General features: G+C 47.2%; 1 protein-coding gene across 1 annotated transcript in view; it reads right to left on the reverse strand.

Annotated features, from left to right (window-relative positions):
- Positions 1 to 7,477, reverse strand: part of LOC140191423 (leucine-rich repeat-containing protein 37A-like) — a 40,561-nt gene extending 33,084 nt beyond the window's left edge. The window contains exon 1 of the mRNA XM_072248837.1: positions 7,337 to 7,477. The gene's annotated coding sequence lies outside the window, so the exon portion shown is untranslated. The remainder of the gene's footprint in view (positions 1 to 7,336) is intronic.
- Positions 7,478 to 7,677: the final 200 nt, after the last annotated feature.

Below are 7,677 nucleotides of genomic sequence, written 5' to 3' on the forward strand. Positions count from 1 at the left end.
CAGGTCGGTGGGACTAGGTGACAGTAGGACTTTGGCACATACTAGAAGGGCCGAGATGGCCTGTTTCTGTGCTGTAGTTGTTATACGGTTATATATAGGGTAATGGGGAGGCCACATCTGGAGTACTGTGTGCAGTTCTGGTCTCCTTACTCGAGGAAGGACATGCTGGTTTTGGAGGCAGTGCAGAGGAGGTTCACCAGGTTGATTCAAGAGATGAGGAGGTAGACTATGAGGAGAGATTGGGTTGCCTGGGACTGTACTCAATGGAATTCAGAAGAATGAGAGGAGACCTTATAGAAACATATAAAATTATGAAAGGGATAGATAAGATAGAGGCAGGAAAGTTGTTTCCACTGATAAGTGGGACTAGAACTAGGGGACATAGCCTCAAGATTCAGGAGAGTAGATTTAAGATGGAGATGAGCAGGGACTGCATTTCCCAGAGGGTGGTGAATCTGTGGAATTCTCTGCCCAATGAAGCAGCGGAGGCTATCTCAGTAAATATATTTAAGACAAGGTTAGATAGATTTTTCCATAGTAGGGGAATTAAGGGTTATGGGGAAAAGGCAGGTAGGTGGAGATGAGTCCAAGGTCAGATCAGCCATGATCTTATTGAATGGCAGAGCAGGCTCGATGGGCTGGATGGCCTACTCCTGCTCCTATTTCTTATGTTCTTAAATTCTTAAGGATGTCTTGGTATCAACAAAATTCTTATCAATAGTCTATCCTGTTTTATTCAAAATTTAGCACCACACATATATCTGAATTTGTCTCTCTAGTTAATATTTCTGGTGCTCTTTTAAAGTTCAGTAGAGCTCCATTCCAAGCTCCTTTAAAATGGCACTGTTTCCCATACTCCCTTCAAATTCACCAACATCTGGTTCCCTACATTCTCTCTAAACTCACCTAGTTCACCAAAAAATTACTGTACTACTGTACAACATTAAAAAGGTGAATTAAAAGTAGATTGGGTTATTAATTATTAAGAAGTGATTGGGTGGCATGGTAGTGCCAACACTTTACACAAGGCATCTGGAAGATTGGGGATCGATTCCCACTGCTTTCTGTAAGTAGTGTGTATATTCTCCCTGTGACCACATGGGTTTCCTGGGTGCTCTGGTTTCCTCCCACATTTCAAAGTGGTGCGGTTAGAGTTAGTAAGTTGTGGACATGCTATGATGGTGCCAAAAGCATGGCAACACTTGTGGGTTGGCCCAGAACAGTCTTCACTGAATTGATTTGACACAAACTGACAAATTTCACTGTATGTTTCACTGCACGTGACAAAAAACTAATCCTCATCTCTTAACAGGTGTAATACCTTATAGTCCCAGAAAACCTGTGAGTCCTGCACACTTAAGTCGCAAGAGCATCAGATTATAAGAATTTTACAATAAATCACAATTTGTTTAAAGCATCTGGTTTAAGGCTCACTTTGGAGTTATGTGATGCAAGAAACGAAAAACATGTAGTGCTTCAATTGCAAGCCAATGATCATCACCATGGATATGAGCTGTGTCGTATGATGTGGGTGATCATGGGGTCTTTCCATGACCATGATTGTTCTTGGCAAATTTTTCTATGGAAGTGGGGGGTTTGCCATTGCTCTCTTCTGGACAACGTCTTTACAAGACAGGTGACTCCAGCCATTATCAATACTCTTCAGAGACTGTCTGCCTGGTGTCAGTGGTCACATCACTAGTACTTGTGATATGCACCAGCTGCCCAAATGACCATCCACCACCTGCTCCCCTGGCTTCACCTGACCCTGATCAGGGGAGCTAAGCAGGTGCTACACCTTGCCCAAGGGTGACCTGCAGGCTAGTAGAAGGAAGGAGCACTTTACACCTCCTTTGGTAGAGATGTATCTCCATGCATCATCCAATGCCAATGATAGAAGTTTCAAAAATAGTGTCTGAGATGCAGGGAAATGTTATCCTTGTAAAAGTGTTTTCCTGTGATAGGTAGTGGCCAGAAGCAGCATAGAGAACAAGATCTTCAAATGAATTAGTTTACCATTCTGACCTAATGCCATGCCATTTTATTGTTCCACTCCAGCTACATCTTTACACAGCTGAACATAATGTTAAATTGATTGAATGACACTGCCACCCACCTTCTCCACTGTTTTTTGAGGGAAAAATAAGACCTTACGACCATAGAATATTAGACTATTTGAGCCATCGAATCTGCTCTGCCATTTCATCATGGCTGATACATTTTCCCTCCCAGCACCAATCTCCTGCCTTCTCCCCCTATCCCTTCATGGCCTGACTAATCAAGAATCCAACAACCTCTGCCTTAAATATACCCAAAGACTTGACCCTCCACAGTCGCCTGTGGCAACGAATTCCACAGATTCACCACTCTCTGGCTAAAGAAATTTCTTCTCATCTCCATTCCAAATGGATATCCCTTTATTGAGATTGTGCCCTCTGGTTCTTGGCACCCCCAACAATGGCAGTATCCTCTCCACATCCACTCTATCGAGGCCTTTCAACATTCGATAGGTTTCTAAATTCCAGTGTGTATCAGCCCAGAGCCTCATGTATGGCACCTTGTCAAAGGCCTTCTGAAAATCCAAATACACAACATCCATCAATTCTCCTTTGACTATCCTGCTTGCTATTTCTTCAAAGAAATCCAACAGATTTGTCAGGCAAGATTTTCCATTAAGGAAATCATGCTGACTACAGCCTATTTTATCATGTGCCTACAAGTACTCTGAAATCACATCCTCAGCAATGGACTCCAGCATCTTCCCAGCCACTGAGGTCAGACTAACAGGCCTATAATTTTCTTTGTTCTGCCTCTCTCCCTTCTTGAAGAGTGGAGTGACATCCCAATTTTCTAGTCCTCTGGAACCATGCCAGAATCAATTGATTCTTGAAAGAAAATTACTAATGCCTCCACAATCTCTTCAGCCACCTCATTCAGAATCCTGGAGTGCAGTAGACCATATGGTCCAGGAGCTTTATCTACCTTCAGATCTTTCTGTTTGATGGAAAACACTGCCTCAAGTTGGTCCGTTGTTTCCTTGTTCCCATTACCTGTCTCCAGTGCCATTTCCAGCAGTCCGAGGCTACTCTTGCCTCTGTTGTACTCTTAATGTGTCTGTAGTACCTTTTGGTATCCTCTTTGATAATATTGGCTAGGGTACCTTCTTACTCCATCTTTTCATTCTTAATGACTGCTTTAGTTGCCTTCTGTTGGTTTTTAAAACCATCCCAATCCTCTAACTTCCTACTAATTATTGCTCTATTATATCAAAATTCCAAGTTCAATGTAAAATTATATCCCTTCTCTTTGGCTTTTGTGTAGGCTTTGACTTCCCTTATCAGCCACAGTAGCATCATCCTGTCTTTAGAATACTTCATCTTTGGATGCAGCTGTCCTGCACCTCCTGAATTGCTCCCAGAAACTCCAACCATTGTCATTCTGCCGTTATCTCTGAGAGTGTCACCTTCCATTCAATTATGCCTATCTCCTCTCTCATGCTTCTGTAATTCTGTTCATCCAATGCAATACTGATACATCTAGCTTTAGTTTCTCCCTCTCAAATTGCAGGGTGAATTTGGTAATTTATGATCACTGACTCTTAAGGGTCCCTTGACTCTAAGGGGTGGTAAAAGAAAGGGGGGAGAGAAAAGAAGGCAAGAGAAAGTGGGGTGAGAGAAAGGGGGTGAGAGAAAGGGGGTGAGAGAAAAGGGGTGAGAGAAAAGGGGAGTGTTGAGAGAAAAGGGGGATGTGAGAATGGGGGGTAAAAGAAAGAAGTGGTGAGAGAAAAGGGGGCTGAGAGATAGCGGAATTGAGTGAAATCTGTGACAGAAGGTGAGAGAAGTGGGGGTGGGAGAAGGAAGGGTAAAAGAAGGGGGGTGAGAAGGGGTGGTGAGGGGGGTTGTGAAGGGGGGTGAAAGAGGGGTGGGTGAAAGAGGGGGGTGAAAGGGGTGAGAGAAGTGGGATGGGAGAAAGAAGGGTGAGACGAGGGGGTGAAGGGAGGGGGGGTGAGGGAAGTGGCATTGAGTGAAACGGGTGAGAGTAAAGGGATTGAGAGAATGGGGAGGGAGAAAGAGGGTGAGAGAAGGAAGGGTGAAAGAGTGGGGGTGAGGGGGTGAGAAGGGGGGTGAGAGAAGAAGAGGTGGGAGGCGGTCATGGGAGAGAGCAGCATTGAGTGAAAGGGATGAGAAAAAAGGGCTGAGAGAAGAAGTGAGAGAAATGGGTGGGTAAAGGGGGGTGAGAAAAGGGGGGGGGTTAGAGAAAAAGGCATTGAGAAGAGGGAAGGGGATAGAAAGTGGGTGAGAGAAAGGATGTGTAAGAAAGGAAGGGGGGAGAGAGAAGGGGGGGGAGAGAGAAGGAGGGGGGGGAGAGAGAAGGAGGGGGGAGAGAAGGGGGGGAGAGAAGGAGGGGGGAGAGAGAAGGAGGGGGGGAGAGAGAAGGAGGGGGGAGAGAGAAGGAGGGGGGGAGAGAGAAGGAGGGGGGGAGAGAGAAGGAGGGGGGAGAGAAGGGGGAGGGAGAGAGAAGGAGGGGGGAGAGAGAAGGAGGGGGGAGAGAGAAGGGGGGGGGAGAGAGAAGGGGGGGGAGAGAGAAGGGGGGGAGAGAAGGGGGGGAGAGAGAAGGAGAGGGGGAGAGAGAAGGAGAGGGGGAGAGAGAAGGAGGGGGGGAGAGAGAAGGAGGGGGGGAGAGAGAAGGAGGGGGGGGAGAGAGAAGGAGGGGGGGAGAGAGAAGGAGGGGGGGAGAGAGAAGGAGGGGGGGAGAGAGAAGGAGGGGGGGAGAGAGAAGGAGGGGGGGAGAGAGAAGGAGGGGGGGAGAGAGAAGGAGGGGGGGGAGAGAGAAGGGGGGAGAGAGAAGGGGGGAGAGAGAAGGGGGGAGAGAGAAGGGGGGGAGAGAGAAGGGGGGGAGAGAGAGGGGGGGAGAGAGGGGGGGAGAGAGAAGGGGGGGAGAGAGGGGGGAGAGAGAAGGGGGGAGAGAGAAGGGGGGAGAGAGAAGGGGGGAGAGAGAAGGGGGGGAGAGGAGAAGGGGGGGAGAGAGAAGGGGGGGAGAGAGAAGGGGGGAGAGAGAAGGGGGGAGAGAGAAGGGGGGAGAGAGAAGGGGGGGAGAGAGAAGGAGGGGAGAGAGAAGGAGGGGGGAGAGAGAAGGAGGGGGGGGAGAGAGAAGGTGGAGGGGGGGGGAGAGAGAAGGAGGGGGGGGAGAGAAGGAGGGGGGGGAGGAGAGAGAGGAGGGGGGGGAGAGAGAAGGAGGGGGGGGGAGAGAGAAGGAGGGGGGGGGAGAGAGAAGGAGGGGGGGGAGAGAGAAGGAGGGGGGGGGGAGAGAGAAGGAGGGGGGGGAGAGAGAAGGAGGGGGGGAAGAGAGAGGAGGGGGGGGAGAGAGAAGGAGGGGGGGGAGAGAACTAGGACATGCTCTCTTCTCATTCCTACCAACCAGGAGGCGGTCTAGGAGCCTGAAGGCACACACTCAACGAATCAGGAATACCTTCTAACCCACCACCATCAGATTTCTGAGTGGACAATGAAACCATAAATACTACTGCATTTATAAGACATATCTATCTATCTCGATTTCACTTTCACTGTTTCTATCCCACATTTCCCTCTATTTCCATCTCACAATATCTTTCTACCTCTCTGTCTACTCTGTACCTTAAACACTTGACCAAAAGCTGTGTTGATACATTGAAGGTGGTGGTGAAATTCACCATTGATAGAACCCTGATTTTCTTTATTATAATATCAGGATTCATATCCTTAATTCAGCTAATATTCAGGATAATACATAAACAGAGGATATTTGCAACCTAAAACACTACGCATTGCAGATCAGACAGAGGTTAAAGACTAAAACACCATTGAAAGAGCAGGTAGAATTCATGCTTCTTCTACTCTCCATTTTCATTTACCTTCCTTGATGGTCTATAAACACAACTTCACTATTCCTTTTCTTTTGTTCTGTGAATTTTTGTAATTTATAGATTCCTGTGTACTTGCATGGTACTGCTGTCACAAAATAACAACTTTCATGTCATATGTCAGTGATTATGAATCTGATTCTGGTTATGTTGTGTAAATGTCAGCTCTGGCCCAGTGGATAATACCGTCATCTTGGATTTCAACTATGCTGACAACTTAAGTAAGAGAAAAATTAAAATAGACCAGTACTTCAGTGTACTATCTAATTCTGCATTGTTGCAAGTACAGTATTATCTTTCAACTGAGCTTTTAAACTGGAAACCCACTGCCTGGGTACCTGTAAAGAATTCCCTGCTATTGTTTTAATTAACAGTTGGGGAGGTTTACTGTGTTTCCCTGATCAATACTAATCTCTCAAGTACCATCACAAAAACATCAAGTACCATTACAGAGGCAGCAAGGTAGTGTAGTGGTCAGCACAGTGCTTTACAGTGCCAGTGACCACGGTTCAATTCCCACCACTGTCTGGAAGGAGTTTGTATGTTCACAACATATGCTAATAATATTAAACCCTATTCTGATAGGGAGGGAGGGAGGGAGGGAGAGAGGGAGAGAGGTAAAGAAAGATAGTGCGAGAGGGAAATAAATGATGAGATATAAACTGAGAGAGAAAGAAATTGAGATAGAGACAAGGGAGGTGGGGGAGAGAGAGAGAGAGAGACATGACACTCCAATTGCATAAATAACAAATGTTCAATGTCACCATTGTCTTTTCTTGCTTTGATACTTACAGAGAATTGAAAATATATGATGACCCTCTAATGAAAGGGACATTATCCAGCTGATGCCACTTCCCAGTTCCAATACAGGATAAAAGCCAAGGTGTACAGCTGCACAGAACTGGGCAGGAAGCATTTTGTGACTTACTGTCCACTGTGCTGGTCTGCAGTCGACCAATATAAAAGTGTCCAAACAGGAGTAGTATCACAATGACATAGCCTTCTGCCATATCTTAATACCCAAACTGGTGACTGCACTCCTTGGCTACCCAGTGCCCTGTATCCAGAAATTTGATTTCATGGATGAAGATGGAAGATACTTGGAACTTGATCTTAAATAACGTGCTGGGCACACCACCTAGAAAAGAAATCCAGAATCTTAAAGGCACCGGTTGAATGAGGCTTGGAAAGTTGCACCTGATGAGAAATTGACTGGAACGTGCAGAGACACTGAAGGGAAGCCTTGGAGCCGAGGAAGTGGGAGGGCCCGAGAGCTGGTGAACAGTGTCTGGGAAGCTCGACTTCTCCTTCACTCCTGCGTTGTTGGCTCACGTCGAGGCCTGGCAGCGGGATTTGAACCCCGTTGGCCTCGACACCATTTCTGTCTCAGGCACTGCCTGCCCCGATTGATTTCTAGCTGGTCTATAAATTTACCAAATAACGGTTGCTAAGCAGATCGATCCTTCCCATTCTGACGCCCCCGCCTGGCTCTCCGCGTCACACGCTGCGACTTGTGGCCATTCCGCCGTGGCTCGGGTTGGAGCAGCGTCTCCGGGAGGTGGTACCAGAACAGACCTGCCCTGCCCTGCCCTGTGGAGGAAGTTGGCAGGTTAGGATCAGGCATACATTACTCACTCCTTCGCGATGAGGCAGCTATCGGTCCATGGGGGAGGCGCGCTTTTTCTCAATACTACTCATGGGGGTGTTTCTGCCGGTAACGCTGTCTTTGGATGACACCAACATTTTCTGACTTGGAGACATAAAAATTTACCACC

Source organism: Mobula birostris, chromosome X, assembly GCF_030028105.1.
Source record: "Mobula birostris isolate sMobBir1 chromosome X, sMobBir1.hap1, whole genome shotgun sequence".
NCBI lineage: Eukaryota > Metazoa > Chordata > Chondrichthyes > Myliobatiformes > Myliobatidae > Mobula > Mobula birostris.